Genomic DNA, 23,009 nt, shown 5'->3' with positions numbered 1-23,009 from the left:
CTTAGAGAGGGACATCATGTTTTGAAGAGGGGGGGGCAGCACAAAAGAGGAAGACCTTGGATGAGATGGACTGACTCAGTAACTGGGGTAATGGGGGCAGGTGTGTCTGAAACAATGAGGTTGGCACAGGATAGAGCAGAGTTCAAATGTGTTGTACCTAGGGTTGTTATGAGTTGCAAGGGATTCAACGGCACATAAAAACAACAGCAAAATAATAATGATGATGATAAATGCTTGAAAAAAACCCTTAGAATACAAGGTTATACGCACTGTCAAGTTTAAGATCCAAGGCATACAGATAAACAGTGAAATTATTCAATAGAATATTAATCCTGAAATTAGAAGTAATGGGATGAAACAGAATTCTTTTAAAAAATGGTTAAAGTAAAAAAGAACGTAGAATTCGTTTATAATTAAAAGGATATAAAAAGAGAAAAGATGGTGCTGTAATGCTTTTAGTCAACCAGAAAATATTTCCCTGTATGACTATGTAATAAACACCACCAGAAGCCCCTTGAGTAGTCATATAGGTGCTCTGTAAAGTAAAACTGGAAGATCATAGACTTCTGTAAAAGCAAATACCGTACAAAGAGCTGATGACAACTTGAAATAATACTGAAGCCATGCACCAAGCTTCCCAGGGAGATTTTCCATACAGTCATGGCAGCTGTAACACTCTGTGACTCTTAATAAACACATCAAACACTCACTGGTCACCAAATAAGCCTGGGAGTTACACACTTTCATTTATCCCCTACATAAAGCATTTCTGTGTTTTCCAATTTGTTGTTAAGGTTAAGGTTACAGTATTTTTCCATCATAAAAGTGATCTTGGAAGAAAAGAAGGAAATCAGCAGTCCCCATGCAGTGAGCAGAAGAAATCAAGTAGAAATAGCAGCTTTCTCCGCCACCCCCACTTCCCAAAGATGATTGAGAAAGTTCAAATTGGATGCGTGTAGGTGGTATCAAGGAGGTATCTTGGTGATAACCTCTTCACTGGTAGTTATTGGCACTTCTTAGAGCACGGAATGTGTAAAGTGAATGTAATACAGTAGGGGGTAAACATCCATTTGGCTTTACAATTCTATCAGCAAAATGCCAAGGGAGAAGGAATATCATGTTCTCTGTGAATTGTGTTTTTGCAATTTGAGATTCAAGTTCAGGTTTCTTGACGCACTCCTGGGTATTGAATCTGAATTAATTATTGTGTCCAATGTCCTCCACCTAGCCCCTAAGTCAAGTGCAAACAAGTCAGCAGTGATCTCCCCGCCCCCAAGCCTCCTCAATAGAGATCAAATCAAAGGAGAGCACTGTGCATGTTAATATTCTAGCGGCAGGAATTTGTTTATTGAGAAGGACTAAAGACAGTCAGGTTGGCATAAATTGAAAGTTATTTGATACACCAGTATTTTCTAGTTTAATTCACACTTTCCAGCGTGGATTAAAACATCTCACAAAAGAATGTTGCTCTGCTCCTTGAAGAAGGTAGTTTCTTTTTATTTGCGTGTGTTTTGTTGTTGTTGTTTTAAACTGTAATAGCAATTAGCTGGGCACTCTGCAGGATGGGGCATTAAGGGATCACACCACGTTGCATGTTTTCAGATCTAATCACCATCTATTCTAATGAGCAGAGTGGGTCTTTGTGACAAGTCTGAGATTTTTCGTTCTCAAATAATGTCTCATGAAAGCAGGCAAATAAAGGGGAAAAAATAAGTCTAGGACTTTGTGGTTGCCGCTTTTACAAAAACTTGAAGAGATGGGCACCAGTGCTCTTGATATCTTTTTTTCCTGTCATGTTTTAAGTCCCCAATAAGTAATTATTGGGTTAGTGAGGGATTTTTTCTCACTTTTTTTCTCTCCTTGTCTTTTTCTGCTGGGTGTAATTTGTCTTTAAATCTATTCATGGTTTTTGAGGGACAAAACCCAGAACTACTTTTCTTGTTCTTTTTATTAGAACAGTAATAAAAAATTCTCTCTTCTTTAATAAAAGGTTTGACAGAATCCAGTAACTTTGTTAATCACCACTGAGGCGAGAAGGATGCCATATTGGGTTTAGTTGTCAGCAAGTATCCTAAAAATGAAAATTAGGACTAGTAAACAAAATACAAATAATCTTTATTAATAACAAAATTCCATCTGCAATAATAAAAATTTTCAAAGAGACTGTACAGTAGCATTGTTGGGAAGTATATGAGAATCAAACATGGTATAGAATCCCAACTATTAAGTATGATGAAGCTGGGATTTTGTAACCTCCCTAGAGGCCATGGTTTGGTTTTATTATTAGTTTTCACTCAAAAATCTCAGGAAGTACCATATGAACAAAGCCAATGGTGAAAAAGGATAAAGTTCAAGCTGCATTGAAGGCACTGGGGGGCGGGGGGGAAAGACCTCAGGAATTGATGGAATACCAATTGATATGTTTCAACTACCAGATGCAGTGCTGGATGTGCTCATCAGTCTATGCCAGGAAATTTGGAGGACAGCTTCATGGCCAACTAATTGGAAGAAATCTGTATTTGTTATTCTTCTCAAAAAAAGGTGACCCAGCAGAATGTGAAAAATATAGAATATATCATTAATATCACATGCAAGCAAAATATTGCTGAAGATCAACCAAAAATGGCTATAATGATACATTGGCAGGGAACTGTGAGGAGGTCAAGCTGGGTTTAGAAGAAGCCTTGGCATGAGGAACATCACTGCAGATGTCAGATGATCCAGGCTGAAAACAGATAATACCAGAAGGTGTTATTTGTGTTTTATTGACTATACAAAGGTGTTTGACTGTGTGGATCATAATGAAGTAGGGATAGCATGGAGAAGAATGGGAATCACAGAACATTTAATTGTGCTCATGCAAAATCTATACTTAGATCAAGAAGCTGTTGTCTGAAAGGAGCAAGAGCAAGGGAACACTATATGGCTTAAAATCAGTAAGGATGTGTATCAGGGATGTATACTTTCTCCATACCAATTTAATCTGTATGATGAGCAAATAATTTGTGAAGCTGGGCTCTGTCTGTGAAAAAGAATGTGACATTAGGATCAGAGGAAGACTCATCAATAACCTACATTATGCAGATAGCATAACCTTGCTTGCTGAAAGTGAAGAGGTCTTGAAATATCTGTGCAGAAGATAAAGAACTACAATATTTAGTATGAATTGTGTCTCAACATCAAGAAAACAAAGGTCTTCATCAATAGGGAAAACAGACATCACGATAGATGGATAAAGGATTAAATTTGTCAATGATTTAATCCTGCTTGGATCAACAGTCAACACCCTTAGCACTTGCTGTCAGTAGTTTAGAAGGAGGCTTATTGCATTGCCGGAGTACACTGTCAGGGACCTCTCCAAAATACTAAAGAGCAAAATTTCAGCTTAAAGAATAAGGTGTGCCTAATTCAAGCCATAGTCTTTTCAATCACCTGTTATGCATCTGAAATCTGCACAATGAATAGGGATGATAGAAGAACTGACGCCTTTCCCATGGACTGACAAAAGAACATTTATTTCTTGGAAAAGGTACATCCAGAGTTCGCCTTGGAGGCAAAGAAGACAAAGCTCCCTCTCATACTTTGGACATGTTGTGAGAATAGACTATTCTTTGGAAAGGGACATCATGCTTAGAAAGATGAAGGTCAGTTCAAACCTTCAGTAAGATGGAAGGCTGTAGTGACTACAATAATAGGATCAAGTGTGTCAGAGATTATGAGGGTGGCACAAGATGGGAATAAGGCTCAGATCTGTTGTTCATAGGGTCTGTATGAGTCACATGCAAATCAGAGGCACATAACACGAACTAGAGACCATTATTATTTCTGATGGTTTGCTATTTCCAGTGTGGCTGAAGTGAATAGGAAGGTGAAGAGAAAGGAGAGAAAGAGAAAGAGATGGAGAAGTGAGCTGGGGCTAGATCATGAAGGCTTTACTTCTGAGTTTGAACTTGTCATAAGATTAGTGGAAATCATTGGAAGTGGCACAGACATTCTAGGTGCATGATGGAGAATGGATGGCAAAAAAGAAATAGACATTTGAAGGTCCAGAGAGTCTATGGAGAGAGTTGGACAATTTTTAGTATGTCTAGAAGTCTGGCTATATGGGACATGGTGATTGGCAAGGAAGAAGTATCAAGAATAATCACAGCAGGAGTCCAGAATGAAGGCTGCCTAGTGGAGTGCACTTGAGAGGAGGGATTGTATAACAATGAATTTTTCTTTTTCTCTTCAAAGAGAGGAGTGAATTGGGTGGAGAGGTGGACAGGGAGAAAAATGCAATAATGGATGAATGGAAATCCAAAGTCTCTGTAAATGTTCATTAAAATGAATAATAATAAAAAGAATATCATGCTTGGAAGGGAGCTCTGGTGGCCTAGTGGCAAGAAGCTGTACTGCAATCCCAGAGGTACATGGTTCGAATCCACCAGATGCTCTGCTAGAGAAGGAGGGGCAATCTCCTCCTGTACCAGTCAGTTCTGATTTGATGGTACACACACACAAAATAATAATTTTTTAAAATTATTATTAAATTTTATTAGTTTTAATGAACATTTACAGAGATTTTGGGTTCTCATTCATTCATTGTTGCACTGTTTTCTCTACCCTCCTCCCCAGTTCGTTCTTCTTCCCCCCCCCCGAATGTCTGTTTTAATTGTCCAATTGCCACAGTGCTTGTCAAGGCCAGTTCTGATTAATCTCCTTTGTCAGTGTGTCCTTTGCCATTCCCTATCACTCCTCCCTGAGAGAGACTTCACCCTGATTCATACGGAAAAGGGGATGGCGTCAAAATAGTAATTTTTTTTTTTAAAAATATCATCCTTGGAAAAGCAGCAGAAGAAGAGAGAAGGTCAGTGATGGAAAGAAAGACTGCCAGCAAGATAGATTATCACAGTGATTGCAACAATGGTTTGAAGCCACAGAAAAATTTGTGATGGCACAAGATTAGGTAGAGTTTTGTTCTGTTGTACATAGAGGTGCTATCAGTTGAGCTGATTTGACACCTAAACACTAAAAATCAAGAATCTGTGATATAAAATAAAAGAATCTGTGTCATGATATTGAAAGGTTGATATACTTTCCCTAAGGCCTATATGAGGTCAACAGGGATCATTTGAGACATAATCTAATCCAGAATAATAAGAAAACATCTGGATAATCTTATGCTTTGGAACAAGAACAAGAACCCTTTCAGTACCTTCCTTCATGGACTATTCTTAAACCACCCCAAAACCACACCAAACCAAAATAACCCAGTAGTTTGAATTTTATTATATAAAATTTCAACAAATAGTCTTAGGAAGCTTCTAGCTTTGTTTCTCTAGCCGACAACCTCTTAAACCTTACCTCTCAAACTATTGAACAATTTCTTTTTAAGAAACACTACTGCTGTACAAAAATTTTTTTAATATCTTTTTTTGACTGTTGTGACTTGCTGAATTAAAATAGTTCAATTTGATCCAAATTCAGTGTTATTCCCTTCAAGAATGAGATCATATTTCTGGGTTTGAGATGAACAAGCACTATCTGGCCTCATCTGAACTCTATGGATGTATTTTTCACCTCAGTAGTTTTGGATTTTCAACAAATTTTCCTGAATAAGGCATTGATGGGCAAATGAGAATACACTGACTTCATCTTGTAATGGTCCCCTGAGCATGTTCTCTAATGGGACTACAGAATAGTGTGAACTGTAGCCAGTTTTGTTCTATTTCTTTCTGCATGAACTATCAATGAGATCTCTTGGAAAGTTCCTCTAGAGCCCTTCACAATAACTGTACATCCGTCCACAGCTTGGCCAACATTTTTGGGAATGTAGACAGTCTGGCTGCTGGGAATGGTCATTCTCTCAGCAGTTGTGGCAAAGGGCTCACCTCACGTCATCGACTCTTGAGTTGTTCATCAGATGACATTTTGGACTTTTATAGTTTTTTACTCATTACTGGAAAATCATTTATGCTGTTTTTAAGGTGTTTTTTGTTTGTTTGTTTTAACAAATGTAAACAGTTTAAACATCTAGATTTGATACCACAATTTCTAAGTCACTGAACTGTGAGTAGCTTCCTGGACTATTCATCATTTCCTCTTGGTATCTTTCTCTTTTTATTCTTCTGTTTTTCATTCCCAGCGTAGTATACTATGTGATTATCTGATTCAAAGTTGCCAAAGCTAGTCCATCTCATCTCACTAATGCCTAGAATGTCGATGTTCTTGTGTTCCATTTTATTTTTTATAATTTCTAGTTTTCCAATACTCAAGCATTTCATGTTCCAATTACTAAAGAATTTTTGCCATTATTTTTGCTCCTTTCAACTGACTTCCAGTCTGGGCTCTACCACTAAGACAATAACTATCCACGCCCATCTATTGTTCATTGAGAAGAATGGGTATCCCAGAGCACTTTTTTGTGTTCATGTGAAACCTATACCTAGAACAAGAGGCTGTCAGGCCAACACAGCAAGGGAATTAAGTGGTTTAAAATCAAGAAGGGAGTGTGTCAAGGTTTTATTCTCTTTCCATGCTTATTCAATCTGTATACTGAGCAAATTATTCAGGAAGCTGGACTCTATGAAGAGGAAAGTGGCATCAATATTGTAGGAAGATTCATCAATAACCTACATTATGTAGATGACATAACCTTGCTTGCTGAAAGTGAGGACTTAAAGCATTTGTTGTAGAAGATCAAAGAACACAGCCTTCAATATAGATTGCACTTCAATGTCAAGAAAACAAAAATTCTTACCACTGAACCTATAAGCAACATCATGATAGATGGTGGAAAAGATTGAAACTGTCAACAACTTCATCTTACATGGATCCACAATCAACACTGTTGGTAATAGCAGTCAGGAAATCAGGAGATGTATTGAACTGGGAAAGTCTGCAGTTTGGGACCTTCCCAAATTATTGAGGAATAATAATGTCAGTTTGAGGACTAAGGTGCATTTGATTCAGGCCATGGTCTCTCCAATCACTTGTTATGCAGCTGAGAGCTGAACAGTGAATAAAGATGACAGAAGAAGAATTGATACCTTTGAGCTGTGATGGTGAGAAGACCACTGAATATTCCATGGACAGCCAAAAGAACAAATAAATATATATGTCTTGGAGAAAGTGCAGCCAGAGTGCTCTTTAGAGCCAATAATGATAAGGCTTTGTCTCAAATACTTTGGGCATGTTGCTAAGAGGGGCTTTCCTTGGAGAGGGATGTGATGCTCAGAAAGCAGAGAAGGAGAGGAAGACCCTCAATCAGGTGGATTGACACAGTGACTGCCACAATGGGCTCTTGTGTGTCAGGAAGTATGAGGATAGCCCTGGATAGGACAGGGTTCAGATCTGTTGCTCATCAGGTCCCTAAAGACAACAACAACAACTACTACCTTCTCTTGATGTCAACCTTGAAAGGAAAGTAGTATTTCAAGTGATATTTTCTGATTTGAGAGAGCTGATAGAATATGAAAACATACTTACTTAATTGGATAGTGTTTTGCTAAATAAGAAAATGAGAACTAAAAACTACCCCATCTAACAGTTAACATTTTTATAAATTATATTTTCTGAATCTGCTTGTTTTCTCTCCAGAAGATTGAGTTTGACTCTGAGGAATTTAATTTTGTATCTTGAAATAGATTTTCTTAAAACTAAGATTCAAAACACTTCTACATTTTGTGTTGTTTTAACTATATGCATTACTTTACTTTTAGACATTTATTGATTTACTTTTTATGGTGATGAAAATATACACATGATAACTCTTCCCTAGCACATCTCCCCAGCCACTTTTCTCTTGATAGCAATAAAACAACCCTAGTTATTTTAATGGGGGGGAAAAAATCTGTCTTACCATAAACTGACAACGGGTAGATTTGTGGAAAGCAGAAATCTGTCAGAGAAGGAAACTCAAAAGATTTAAATATTTTTTCACTGAAACAATCAATTGGAAAGTGATAAGACCACACCCTATTAAAAGAAAATCTATGAAACCCCCCAAAACAAGGCTTTCCTGTTTAATTTCCGCTCTCAAAGATTTCACACAGTACAATATTTCTTTTTTTTTTTTTAATTTTTTTTTAATATTTCTGTTATAATATGGAGAAGTTAAGTTAGGTCACACGAGCCTTTCAAAGTCCTGTGTCTTACTAATATCATTGATTAATTATTATACTTAATAATATTAATGATAATAATTATTATTAATTGGATGGGAAATATAAACTCCAGGGAGTTTTTCAAGGAGAAGTATGCCGTGGACGACGTCCAAAACACATATGAGGTAAGAGCAGCTCAGAGCCTCCATCCACCCTCCTCTGCTCCCCCTGACGCTGTAGCCCAGCTCCTAAGGAAGAACCCTCATGAGACAGCAGGCCAGACATGTGTACCCCAGGCCTCTCTGAAGACATCATTTTGCTTGGGCGGTGCTCCTGACAAAGAGAAGTGTCTGGTGATCTGGCTCACCACTGCTGAGAGTGGTTTGCCTACAAGCAGGCACACCGAGCTGATCATGCCATCCCAGGCCTGGACACTTGTGTGCTGTGAGGTCCTCCTTGGCCGTGAGGGTCTGTAAAGCCCAGGAAGGTCTGTGGGAGGAGCTGGAAAAGCCACTTGATATTAATTCATCTCCCAGTTCTGTTACCCAGTGGGTGTGATGTGGCCTGGGTAGGTGTGTGAGTATTCTCCTGGGACCTGGCAGCTGTCCTGCATCCCAAAACAGCCACCCTCATGCCTGCCAAGGCCAGGGCCCACTCCCATCACTGTTATTCAGAGGCTTGTCTGTCCTACACTGGGTTCCAAGACCCAGTTCAGATTAGTACTGTCTTGTAGGGTTTCTGAGGCTGTAAATCTTTATTGGAACAGGCTGCCTCTTCTTTCTCCTGCAGAGAAAGAAGGTGGGCCTACACCACTGACCTTTTGGTTAGCAGCCCAGCACTTAACCCACTACACCACTGGACTCCTTGAGTGTGACATGACAGTCCCTAATGATTGTCTAGTGTTATTGACCAGATCAGACTTCATCTGCATTTATACGGCAGAATCATAAAGGAGGACTTCAGCAGAGTTTAGAGGGCTGAATCTCTTAGGGATGAGGAGTTTCCCTTCATGCGTCGTCATCAGCTTTGATATCCCAAGTAGATTTCATTGCTACTCTTCCTGTTCTTATTAGAAACAAGGGCTCATGTTAACCCTGAGTCAAGTGCTGTGGGTTCCAAGACTGTCTACAGCTCCATAAGATTCCCACCCCAGAACAGGGGTGTTCCCAGTTATTACTCCATTTACAGAGAAGATGTTGCTGCTCTAAGTGAAGGGAGTAGCAGAGATGGGATGAATTGGCAGAACTAGGATACAATTCTAGGGAGCTCTGGTGGCCTGGTAACAAGGAGCTGTGCTGCAATACTGAAGGCATACAGTTTGAGGCCACCAGCCACTCTGTGGGAGAAGGTTGGGCAATCTTCTCTCGTGTAATTAACTACCTTTGAAAACCTGCCAGAGGGTCAGCTGTGGGTTGGTTCTGACATGACAGTACACAACAACAATTACTAATTATAATGGAGGTGATGGTGTAATTGGTAATTACTTACCTTTGTTTTATGGAACCATATGGTTTGGGAACAAATATGTCTTATGGAAGTATTTTTATTTCTTGTCATCTTTTTATTTTTCATCTCAAAAGCTGTGGAAAATAAGCAGCAAGGGTCTAATCCTCCTTTGTATGCTTAAAAAAAATTAAATCACCAAGCCACTTTCTCAAAAACCAACTTTTGGTAAGGGGTGGTGCTGACTTTGAAAACAGGTCTCTGGGTAGGACCTTTATGAACACAGAACACTGTGTCTGTAATTTGTGAGATGTTATTTATTGTTGTTGGTAAGTGCCATCAAGTTGAATATGACTCATAGCAATCCTGTGAGCAGCAGATCTGGACCCTGTCTGACCCTGCACCATCCTCAACATCTCTGATCTACTCGAGCCCTCTGTTGTAGCCACACTGACAATCCATCTCGTTGAGTATCTTCCTCTCTTTTGTTGACCCTTCACCTTTCCAAGCAAGATGTTCCCACAGAGAAGAAAGTCAATCACCTCTCAGGCAATTCATGGTGTCTGGAAACCTGCTGGAGGGTCTGTTATGAGTTGGTCCTAACTCGGTGACTATGAGAGAGTGGAGGATATTCTTTATGGAGGCAGACTTACTGTTGGGTCAATTTGAACTGCTAACATTTGGATTAGTTGTTGTTGTTGTTGTCGTCATAGTTATGTGCTGTCAAGTCATCTGCAACTCATAGTGACCCTATGTACAACAGCCGTAAACCCTGCACTGTCCTGTGCCAATCACGCTCTCCGACATACCCATCCCGATTACCCCAGTCACTGAATCAATCCTCCTCATAGAGGGCCTTCTCCTCCTGCACCTTCCCTCCACCCTCCCAGGCATGATATCCCTCTCCAAGAACTGGTCTCTCCTTGCAACATGTCCAAAGTATGTTAGATTAGGCCTCAGAATCCTTGCCTCCAAGGAACAGACTGGTTTAACTCTCTCTAGGATTAACCCATTTGTTTTAGTCAAACATAATTTGGGCCACTGAGGAACACATCATGCTTTGAAGTCAACTCTATGGCAACAGGTGTGCATTTTTCTCATGGACTAAGTCTGGCAGTCATCCAAACAGAGCAAGGAAATACTGCATGGTGAAAAGTCAGGAAAGGAGTGTGTCAGGGATTTATATATTTTTTTTAAAAAATTATTTTATTAATTTTAATGAACATTTACAGAGATTTTGGATTTTCATTCATTCATTGTTGCGCTTTTTTCTTTACCCCCCTCCCTCCAGTTCGCTCCTTTCTTTGTAAAGCAAAAGATAAACTTCTTCGTTGGTATACAATCCCCCCACCCCTGACCCTGCCCTGCACTCCCCCACCGGACCCCCAGCCCCAAATGCACTCCACTATGCAACCTTAATTCTGGATTCCTAGGTAAGTATCTTGTCTCCATAACATTTCAATCTATATGCAGAACAAATAGTTTTAGAGGCTGGACTTAATGAGGAAGAATGCGGCATCAGGATCAGAAAAACCTCATCAAGAGCTTTCCTGATGCAAATGATACAATTTTACTTGCCAAAACTGAGGAGAGCCTGAAGCATTTGGTGCAGAAAGTCAAAGACAGTAGTCTTTGATATGGATTGCATCTTAACATTAAGACAGGTTCTTATCACTGGGCCAACTGGTAGCACCATGAAAGGTGTAGAAGAGACTGAGATTGTTAACAATTCCATCTTGCTTAGATCTATAATCAATACTCTTGACATACTTAGTAGTAGCCAGGAAATCAAAAGATGAATTGCCCTGGGGAAATGTGCTGTCAGGGACCTACCTCTCCAGAGTACTGAAGAGCAATGATGTTAGTGTAGAGACTAAGGTGCACCTGATCCAGGCCATGGGCTTCACAATTAATTACTTGGCACCAGTGAACTGGACAATGACTAAAGATGACGGGCAGAAAAAGAATCGATGCTTTTGAGTTGTGCTACCGGAGAAGAAAATTAATATACTATGGACTGCCAAGAGAACAAACATGTCTGTCCTGGAAGGGAAGAAGCCAACTTGCTCCTTCAAGACAAGGATTTTGAAAGTTTGTCTCCCATACTTTTGGAATGTGGCCAGGAAATACCAGTGCCTGAAGAAGGACATCGTGCTTGGAAGGGTAGGTCAGCACAGAAGAGGAAGACCCCAGATGAGATGGATTGACAAAATGATGGGTAATGAGGACAGGTGTATTAGAGACAATGAGATTGGCTCAGCATAGAGGAGGATTCAGAGTTATTACGCATAGGATTACTATGAGTTGCAGTCAACTCAATGACATATAACAACAATAAGATAAGCTGCCTACAGTTCTAGTTTGCTTGGCTCCACGGACAACAATCTTGGTACCAACAAACAGGAAATCAAGAGACAAATTGCACTGGGAAAGTCAGTTGTCAGGGACCTCCCCAGATACTGAAGAGCAACGATGTCAGTGTGGAGACTAAGGTACATCTGATCTGCACTATAGTCCTCGCAATTGCGTGCTATGCATCGTAAGTAAGTGACTAGGGATGATAGAAAGAGAGTTTAATGCCTTTGAGTTGTGGTGCTGGAGAAGAGTGTTGAATATACTATGGACTGCTAGGAGAACAAACAGGTTTGTTCTGGAAAGGGTGAAGCCGGGTTGCTCCTTGGAGTCAAGGATTCTGAAGCTTCATCTGACATACTTTGGGCATGTTGCAAGGAGGGACATCATGTTTGGGAGAGTGGAGGGACAGTGCAGAAGAGAAAGACCCTCGATGAGATGGATCAATTCAGTGATTGGGATGGTGGGACTGGGTGTGTTGGAGACAGTGAGGTCGGCACAAGATAGAGCAGGATTTAGGGCTCTTGTACACAGGGTCACTGTGAGTCGGAGGTGACTGGACAGCACATAACAATAAAAACAACAACAACAACAGGCTAAAATTGATCAACAATGATTGATTGAGGATGGCTGTTTCAAAACAAACTACTACGGGCACATACCTGTGCACATAGACACATGCACATGAGCATGTACATGACCAGATAGGTACACATGCTCTCATGTGTATATGCACATATGCAAACACACACCCTGTGAACACACACAACTGAAAAGATGTACATGCACACAGAGGACAACACTCATGTGTACATGCACATAGGCCGGCACAAACCTGTGTGTGCGCACACACACACACACACACACATGAACGCACACATTAACAGATGCACCTGCAGAGAGAACACTCATGTGCACATGCATATATGCAAGCACAAACACACAAAGCTGCACATACACACAGACAGCACTTTACACAGAGGCACACAAACATGAGCGTGGACATGTACATGAACAGATGCACAAAGAGGAAACACTTGTGTGCACAGGCACACACGCATATGCACTCACAGGCACATATGTTTGCTCTCTTGGCACAGTCACTGTGAATTTGGAAATGGTGCAAGAACCCAGAAATTGTGGAAAAAACTGGGATTTGACCCCAGGTCTGCAACCTTCCTTCTTCCATTTCACATTCTCTGGCCATAAACTCCTTCCTTCCATTCCACATTTTTGCTTCTGATGCTCCACTGAGTAGGTACAAACAGGGTCACTCCTCTCACACATTTTTCTGTTTTTGCTTCCCATTGAGAGGATTTCAGCAGCTCTCAGCAACACCAAATGTGAAGCGTAGGACTGTTTTGTAGGGTTTCCTAGGTTTTGTTACTTTGGGGAATGGGTTGTTGGGCTTTCTTGTGGAGATGTCTCTGTGTGGATTTTAACTGTTAACCTTTATTGGTTAATGCTTTCACTAGTTAACACAACCATTTTCATCACCCAGAGGTTCTCTTCTCAATCATTCTGAGGTTGGGATACTTTTACAATTGGAGTTGGGTATTAAACTATGTCTCTAAAACACTGAGCAAACAATGCTAGTGGGTTAAACATGTGGCAGTGAGCATCCAAAAGCAACTGTAATTGTTAATTTTAGAAACTGATGTTCTTTCTAAATGTTAGGATTGGAATATTTTAGGGAATAAAATTGTCATCAGAACTTCCAGAAAAGTTTGATTAGTAATCCTAATGAGTCACATTTGCAAAGGTATCAAACAGTATTGCTTTCTGAGTTTTAATCTGTGCATTGGTTGCTGAATGGCAGCTTCTTTTGTCTTTCTGCTTGGATTTGGTCAACCTTTTATGACTGTTAAGAAAGAGAAGTCAAACTGTTCACAGAATAGATGCAGAGTGTCTGGGATTTCATTTTCTCTCTTTGATGTTAACCACCAGTGTTTTTAACTGTATGTAGTCTTTCTAAATGACTCTTTCAGTTTCTATGCATATTACTTTGTGGACTAAAATGCAACAGTTTGTGGGTTGGACAATTTGACTTGGTAAGCCCCTAAGTACATTCTGGGGAAAAACCCCCAAACACACTACACAAAACTCAACCAAACAAAAACAAAAACACCTCAACAAAAGCACATTCCTAAGAGATCTGCCCAAATCCAAGTAAGCAGTCTTTACTTTCATAACTACTCGCTACTAGAAAGGGCTCTCTTTCTCTGGTGGCTTCATGGACAGGGAGTTGCATTGTCAACCCAAAGAAAATTGGCTTGAATACACTATCTGCTCTATGGGAGAAAGCTGGGCAATCTCCTCCCTTATCATTTATAGCCCATTTATAAAAACCCACTGAGGACCTACTATGAGTCAGTTATAGCCTCTAAAAATCTACTGTGGGGTCTACTATGAGTCAGTTCCATCTTGAAGGTGTTGGTTTACTAGCACATGTGTGCCAGGCATAAAAATCAACAGGAAGGTAGCTTCTAAGTATAAAAAGAAAAATCACCGTTCTTTACTTTTCATAAAAAGTTGAGAGTCTAACTTTCATTTGTAGAGGCCAAAATGAAAAATCAATATATATCCATTCTCTTTCAAAAGGGGGGGGCAAGGATGGGAGGAATGAAGGAAGGGAGAGAAAAACGAAGGGGGAAAACGCAAACATTTCCAACAGTCAAACAAGGAAAAGTTTAATCAACTTTCTAACAACTTTTCAAGACTAGACATTATGCTTCTTAGACAAGAATCTTTCCTTTCACTGAATAAAAACAGAGAAGCCATCACACAACTCCTATATAATTAATCTCCCATAGGACATTTTATTGAATTCATATTTCTCTACTAATTGATAGACATTTTTCTAGAAGTGAAACAGATTAGCAGTAGCAATAGATATTATCACATTCTAAATGTTAAACTGTGTCACATGAGAATATTTAGTGTCTTTAGCAATAGTAGAAAATGGTAAAAAGCAAAGGAGACTAAAAATGGCCACTGGGCTTGCCAACCAGGTAAAAGACATGGGTTGGGCACAGATAAATAGGTAGAATGTGCAAAAAATTTTGAAAGAAAGACAGACAAATATATAGCATTTTGCTGGAGCTGTAGGTTGTTGTTTTTGTTGTGTGTCATTGAGTCAGAACCAACTCATAGTTGACCCTATAGCAGATTTTAGGAGGCAATAAACAACATGAGAGGAGATTGTCCATCCTTCTCCCTCGTAGCAGTTGGAAGATTTGAACACTGTGTCTCAGAGTTGGCAATGCAACTCCTTACCCATTAGGCCACAAGGGCACCCACAGACCTGATGATTGTTGTTGTTAGGTGTTGTCAAATTGAGCACAACTCTTTGAGACCCGAAGTACAACAGACTTAAAACCTACACTATCCTGTGCCATCCTCATCATCTCTGACACACTTCAGTCCATTGCTGAAGTAATTGTGTCACTCCATCTCATTGGGGGTCTTCCTCTCCTTTGCTGACACATCTTTCTAAGCATGATGTACCTAGCCAAGGAATAGCCTCCCTATCTACATGTCCAAAGTATTATGAGGTGTAGCTCTGCCATCTTTGCCTCCAGGGAGCATTCTGGCTGTCTTTTCTCCAAGACATAACCATTTGTTCTTTCGGCAGTCCACGGAATATTCAGTACTCCAACACTACAACCCAAAGACATCAAATTTTCTTCTGTCATCCTTACTCATTATGCAGCTCTTAGGTGTGTAGCAGGTGATTGAGAAGACCAGGACCTGGAACCAGGCTTGAGTCTTCAAGCTGGCATAGTTGCTCTTAAGTATTTTAGAGACATCCTTGACTTGTCCAATGCAATAACATCTCCTGATTTCCTGATAGTTTTTACCAAGGGTGTTGATTGTTGATCAAAACAAGATAAAATCATTGACAGCTTCAATCCTTTCTCCCTCTATTATAATGTTGGGTGTTGGTCCTGTAGTCAGTACCTTCTTTTTTTGATGTTGAGATGTAATCCATACTGAAGCCTGTAGTTCTTAATCTTTGGCAGCAGGCCTTTCATGTTCTACTCAATTTCAGCAAACAAGATTGTGTCGTCCATTGTTGATTCATGCAGGTTGTTGAGTCTTCCTCGGACCCTGATGCCATGTTCTTCTCCAGAGTTCAATTTCATGAATTATTTGCTCAGCATATAGATTAATTATGGAAAAAATATATATCTCTGATGTACGCTCTTCCTGATATTAAACCATGCAGTGTTGCTCTGCTCTGTTCAGACAACAGCTTCTTGGTCTAGATGTATACAAGCATACTTAAATGTTTTCGGATTTCCATTCTTCACAATGTTAGTCATAGTTTGCTATGGTTCACAGAGTAGAATGCCTTTGCATAGTCAATAAAACTCAAATACACATCTTTCTGGTATTCTTTGCTCTTAGCCAAGGTCTATCTGACATCTACATCTGACATGCCTCTTCTAAATCTAGCTTGATCTTTTGCTGGCTCCCTCTCAATGTATTTTTTTAGCCATTTTTGGATGATCTTCAGCAACATTTTGCTTGCATGTGACATTAATGATATTGTTCTATAATTTCCACATTCCAACCAAGAAAGTTTGTATCTTCTTCCTTGGTAATGGGAACAAATATGTATCTTGTAAGTCCGGTAGGCATCTGTCCTCCAAATTTCCTGGCATAGGCTGGTGAGTGCACCTAGGGCTGCAATTGTTACTTGACACATGCCAGTTGATATTCCATCAATTCTTGGGGCCTTATTTTTTTATCATTGACTTCAGTGCAGCTTGAACTTTTTTCATTACTACTGGATCTTGTTCATATGGTACTTTCGGAAATTTTTCAGTGTCAACAAATTTTTTTTTGTAAAGTGTTGTTGCATGCTATGGAGTCAGATCTGACTCATAGCTGACTCTCCAGTGGGTTTTCAGAGGCAAGAAATTGCATGAGAGAATTTTGCCCATTTTTCTCCCATGGAGTAGCTGGAAGATCCAGATTGCACGCATTTAGATTGCAGTACACTCTCACCACTAGACCACCAGAGCTCCTTTTGGTTCAGTATGTCTGTGTATTCCTTCCATCTTTTCCTTTCTTTCTTTTTCTTCTTCTAATTTTATATTGGTGTGCATACAAAATTCATATACATTGTATTTTACACTATGCTTCATTCATATCATATTTTGTACAATCATTCCCATTGATTGTATTTTGTAAAATTAATCACCATTGAACTATGTCCACCATTGATTTGTCTTTTTTAGATCTCTGCCAGATCTTTCCCATTTCCTTTACCCCCATCTTCCACCCACAGGATTGTTCAACCTCTTTTTTTTTTCAACCTCTTGATATCCCCCTGTCCATCCTGACCCTCTGCCCCCACCTCTTTCCCCTCTGGAACTCATACATATTTTATTAATTATCCTTCTATTTTTACAATAATGGTTTTATATAGTCATGAGAATGAGTTAGTTCTCTCAGTATAATGTTCTCCAGTCTCTCCCAAGATATGTAGTAATTTTTGAAATTGTTGCTTCTGAGTCTGCTTAGTATTCCATTGTGTGAATGTACTACAAGTTCTCAATCTATTTGGTTGTGGTTGGACATTTGGGCTGTTACCCTGTTCTTGTGATTGTTAATAATGCTTCTATGAACACTGGTGTATAAATATCTGTTTGTGTCTCAGTTCTGATTTCCTTGGGGTATATTGCTATCCGTGGAATAGCTGGGTCATACAGAGTTTCTATGTCCAGCTTTTTGAGGAAACACAAAATTGCCTTCCAGAATGGTTGTAACCTGCCAACAGTGTGTGAGAGTTCCCATCTTTTCACATCTTCTCCAACACTTAATGCTTACTGTCCTATTAAATGTTACCACTGCTCCTGGGGTGAGAAGACATCTCATTGTGCTTTTGATTTGCATGTCTCTTATGGCCAGTGATTTTGAACACTTCTTCATGTGCCTGTTGGCCATCATCCTCAGTCTTTGTAATGATCGTTGGCTCTCTTCATAGATGATATTCTTGATATCTTCCCACAGTTCCTTTGGTCTTTGATCATTTGTGTTCTATGTCTCTGACATGTTTTTGAGATTATTTTTAAATTCTACTGGAATAGACTCAAGGTTGTATTGTGGCTCCTATGGACAAGTTTTAATTTTCTTCAGTTTCAGTTTGAACTTGCACATGAGTAATGATGATCTGTTCCGCAATTGGCAGCTTGATAATGCATTTCTTCAACAATTATTTCCTATTAATCTTCTGTGTATTCTATCAGGTGAGGTCTATGTGTAAAGTCACCTTTTCTATTTTTAAAACAGGTATTTGCCACGACTAAATAATTGAGTGCACAAAATTAAATTGCTCTCTCTCCAGTCTCATTTCTGTGACTGAGTCTGTATTTTCCACCTATTGTTGTATCCTCATTCTTTCCAACTTTTGCATTTCAGTCACCAATGATTATTAATAAATCTTGATTGCAAGTTTGGTAGATTTAAGACTGCGAAAGTTTGCAGTAACCTGGATCTTCTCCTCTTTTGCTTTAGTTGTAGTGCATATATTTGAATAATAGTCATATTAACAGGTCTTCCTTATATGCATATGGATAGTATCTTATCACTCACAACATTGAATGAACTTCAAGGATAGCTCTTGAAATTGTAGGTGATAACTAAAAAAAATATAGAGATAGCCTGGGGTCAGGTGCGGTGCAGTCTTACCTGCCAAATAAAGGAGCTTTTAATTTACTTTTTAGTAGTTGAAACCCATTGGAAATTTGTAAGTTGATGAGTAACAGTGTTTGAGAGAGAAAAACAAACAAACAACCCTAACCCAAGAACATAAAATGCATTGGAGGAGAGAGAACTGGAAGAAGGGACCAAGATCATTGTCAACCATGAAGTAACAAGTTATGCATTGAAATTGTGCCAGTGGATAATGAATAAAAATTTTGACTTTGGACTTTCAGGTGTATGTGGAGGAAAGGATTGAAACTCCCCTGGGGAAAGATTCCTCCAAGGAGCCATCCCAGGTACTAAACAGCATAAGATAATTTGGGACAGAGAGCTACAAGTAGGGGAAGTACATTCTCAGCTTTCTGTAGGAAAGACAGCAGAGTTGAGACATCTCCCAGGCACATGGAAACTGCATATTGACACCCCTGATCTCCCACCACTCCAGCAACTAAAGAAGATGTTCAGCTTCAGGAGAGACGGCACCATCAGGAGAGGGAGACATTCTTCCCCAGAGCCAGCACTTTCAGGTGCATATGGGGGAGAGAAGGGATTGGAATTCCCCTGGGGAAAGTTCTCCCCATTTGGAGATCCCTGCTTCCACCACTGTGGGGCCAACCCAGGATAAAAGTGTTTGGGACAGAGGCCTTTCACAGCTGGTACATTGAGTTGTGAGAAAAAGAGCTGACTTGAAACTTCCCTGGATAGAAACTGTTCAGTTGGAGCACCTGGTCTCATACCACTCAGCTACTTCATAGACAAAAAAGGACAGAGTTTGGGAGAGAGGATTACAATAAGACAAGATTCCTGTAGGCCTGCAGTGTAGACCAGAGAGAACCTGAAGGACTTTAGGAAGGAGAAATTTTCCCAGAAAGAGCTTCCAGTAGAATGAGTGGGTCATCTCATAGATTGAACATTTTAAGATGGCAACTAACCAATAACATCACTAAAATAAGAACCATCAACAACTTATACAGACATATTAGAAATGGCATAACACTTGCCAGAAAAAAGTCACATAATGTCAAGAAAGCAGCAGGCAGCTTCAAATACTGTGAAGAAACAAATTAAATCTCCAAAAAAAGGAGAGAATATTTCAGACCCAGAGTCAAGAAGGCAGAAGATAAATGCAGACATGGAGGCATTCAAACAGTTACAGAAGAAAATACAAACAATGTGAATACCCTATAGATAAAGAACCAGATGAAATATATTGATTTGGAGTTATTTGAAGAGTGATGGAAGAAAGTGCAAATGATGGAAAAAACAATGAAAGCCATTAAGAAAATGAATACTCCAGAGACAGGGAGCCAGAGAAATATATCAATGAAGATGAGCTTGCACAACTACAGAAGAAAATGCAAAAGATGAAAGAAAAAAATTGAAACTACAGATAAAGAGATACAGGAAGTTAAAAAATTATCACAAGATAGAGAGGGTATAGCCAACCCAGTACTGGAAAGAACAGAAATGCATGAAAATGCAATCCAGAATATTAAGACCAAAATCGCAGAAGTGTCCAACACACTGGAAGAACAAAAAAGTAGAACTGAAGAGTTGGAGCAGAGAGTCAGTGAGCTGGAAGACAAGAACCTCAATGGAAACATGCTAGAAAAAAAAAATCAGAGATGAGACAAAAAGAAAATGAAGAAAACATTAGAATCACATGGAATGACATCAAACAGAAAACATATGTATGATTGGAATTCCAGAACATGAGAGGGACAGGGAAATCACTGAGAAAATTGTGAAAGAGGTACTAGAAGAAAACTTCTCAGGTATTATGAAGAATGAAGAAATCCACATTCAAGAAGCCCAGCAAACACCAAATAGACGAGACCCCAAAATAAAAACATCAAGACAAATTAAAATCAAATTCTCAAAACAAAAACAAAACCTAAAGATAGAATATTAAAAGCAACAAAGGAGATTAATCAGAACTGGCTTCGACAAGCACTGTGGCAACTGGACAATTAAAACAGACATGGGGGCGGGAGAAGGACGAACTGGGGAGGAGGGTAGAGAAAACAGTGCAACAATGAATGAATGAAAACCCAAAATCTCTGTAAATGTTCACTAAAACTAATAAAATTTAATAATAATTTAAAAAAAAAGAATACTAACAGCAGTATGGAGGCAAAAAAACACCACAAAGACAAAGAGCCACCTACAGAGGAAAAGCAATTAGATTATGTTCTGATTTCTCAGCAGAAATCATGCAAGCATGAAGACAATGGGATGGTATATATAAAAAGTTGAAAGTTGAATGAAAACAATGGTCAGCTGAGGATTCTGTTCCCAGCAAAGCTATCCATTAGATACGAAGGAGGAATTAGATCCTTTGCAGAAAAGAAGAAATTTGAGGAATTTGTGAAAACAAAAACAAATCTTTCAAGAAAAGTACTTCACACAGAGACACCAAAGGAAAGTGGATGGACCATAAGTAATTAGAAACAATAGAAAAAGAAAATGTAAAATGACAATGATAAACGTGGGCCTGTGAAGCAGAAGCTGTCAACTGTCTGTGGGCCTCTTACACCTACCTCTCTCTGGGTTTGTATTTTGACCACGATGATGTGGCCTTGGAAGGCGTGGGACACTTCTTCTGCGAGTTGGCGAATGAGAAGCGCAAGGGTGCCAAGAGGCTCTTGAAGTTGCAAAACCAGCGCGGAAGGCGAGTCCTCTTCCAAGATATCCAGAAGCCATCCCAGAATGAGTGGGGTAAAATCCTGCAAGCAGCGCTGGCTTTGGAGAAGAACCTAAACCAGGCCCTTCTGGATCTGCACCCCGTGGGTTCCGCTCACACTGACCCCCATCTCTGTGACTTTCTGGAGAACCACTTCCTGGACGAGGAAGTGAAAATGCTGAAGGAGACGGGTGACCATCTGACCAACATTACATGACTGGGCGACCCGCAGGCTGGGCTGGGTGAGTATCTCTTGGAGCGTCCCACCCTCAAGCATGACTAGGGGTCCCCTGGGACTCACAGGGGGGAACCTCTGCGTCCCCTTGCCAACAGCAGCAAGCTTCTCTATCCCACCCTGATATAGAATCTTATCCACCCAGAAGCCCTTTGCCCAAGCCTTGGACCAAATGAAACAATAAAGCATTTTGCAACAGCAAAAAAAAAAAAAAGTGGGCCTGTCAATAATCACACTTAATGTGAATGGACTAAACGCACCAGTCAAGAGGAAAAGAGTAGCAGAATGCAGAAAAAAAAAAAAAACCAAAAAAACCAAGGCTCATCAGTATGTTGTCTAAAAAAGATATATCTAAGAAATGAAAAGATGGACTCAAAATGAAAGGCTGGGGGGAAAAATTAATCTCTGATAAAATAGACTTCAGGATGAAAAGCACTGTAACTTGAAGGGGGGTGTATGTGTGAGGAAAATTGGAAGGATCTGGCGTGAAAAACAATATATTAAAATTTTGTAAATAAACTAGTTAAAAAAGAATGTAAAATAGAATGTATATGAATTATTTTATAAAACACAGTGTAAATGAAAGATTGTATAAAATAATGTAAATGAATGAAAATACTGTAACGGTATGATTACATGAAAATCAATAAAAATATTTTAAAAAGATAAGGAAGGGCACTATCTAATGATTAAAATCACAGTAGATTAAGAACATATAACCTTGGTCAATATTTATTGCACCAAATGATAACCCTTCAAAACATAAAACAACAGTTAAGAGAATTGAATAAAGAAAAGATAGCACCACAATAGTGGGGGTTTTCTGGTTGTTGTTATGTGCCATTGAGTTGACTCCAACTCATAGCGAATCTATAAACAATAGCTCTGAACCATGCTCCATCTTGAGCCAATTTCACAATCTCTAACACATCTACTTGCATTACCCCAATCACTGAGTCAATCTCCTCATCCAGGTTCGTCCTTTCTTGCACTCTCCCGCTATTTTCCAAGCATGATGTCTCTCTTCAAGGAGTGGTCTCTCTTTGCAACATGCCCAAAGTATGTCAGATGGAACTTCAAAATCTTTACCTCTAAGGAGCAGTCTGGTTTCACCCTCTCCAGAATAAACCTGTTTGTTCTCTTAGCAGTCCATGATATATTCAGTGCTCTTCTCCAGCACCACAATACAAAGACAACAATTCTTCTTCTATCATCCTTGGTCACTGTCCAGCTCTCTGATTCATAGCAAGTGCTTGTGAAGATCATGGCCTGGATCAGAGGCACCTCAGTCTCCAGACTGACATCATTACTCTTCAGCACTCTGGAGAGGTAACTGGAAGCAGATTTTCCCAATGCAATTAATCTTTTTATTTCCTGACTGCTGGTACCAAGAGTGTTGATTATGGAGCCAAGCAAGCTGAAACTGTTAATAATCTCAATTACTTTTCTGTGTATCATGATGCTGCCAATTGACCCAGTGATGAGAATCTTTGTT

General features: G+C 39.5%; 1 pseudogene; it reads left to right on the top strand.

Annotated features, from left to right (window-relative positions):
• Nucleotides 1-21,562, top strand: part of LOC102847370 — a 117,871-nt pseudogene extending 96,309 nt beyond the window's left edge.
• Nucleotides 21,563-23,009: the final 1,447 nt, after the last annotated feature.

The sequence above is a fragment of the Elephantulus edwardii genome, unplaced genomic scaffold, assembly GCF_000299155.1.
Source record: "Elephantulus edwardii isolate Elephantulus edwardi_28Jun2011 unplaced genomic scaffold, EleEdw1.0 scaffold00008, whole genome shotgun sequence".
Classification (NCBI taxonomy): domain Eukaryota; kingdom Metazoa; phylum Chordata; class Mammalia; order Macroscelidea; family Macroscelididae; genus Elephantulus; species Elephantulus edwardii.
The sequence above is the reverse complement of the archived record's forward strand: the minus strand, read 5'-3'. Positions and strand labels throughout refer to the sequence as shown.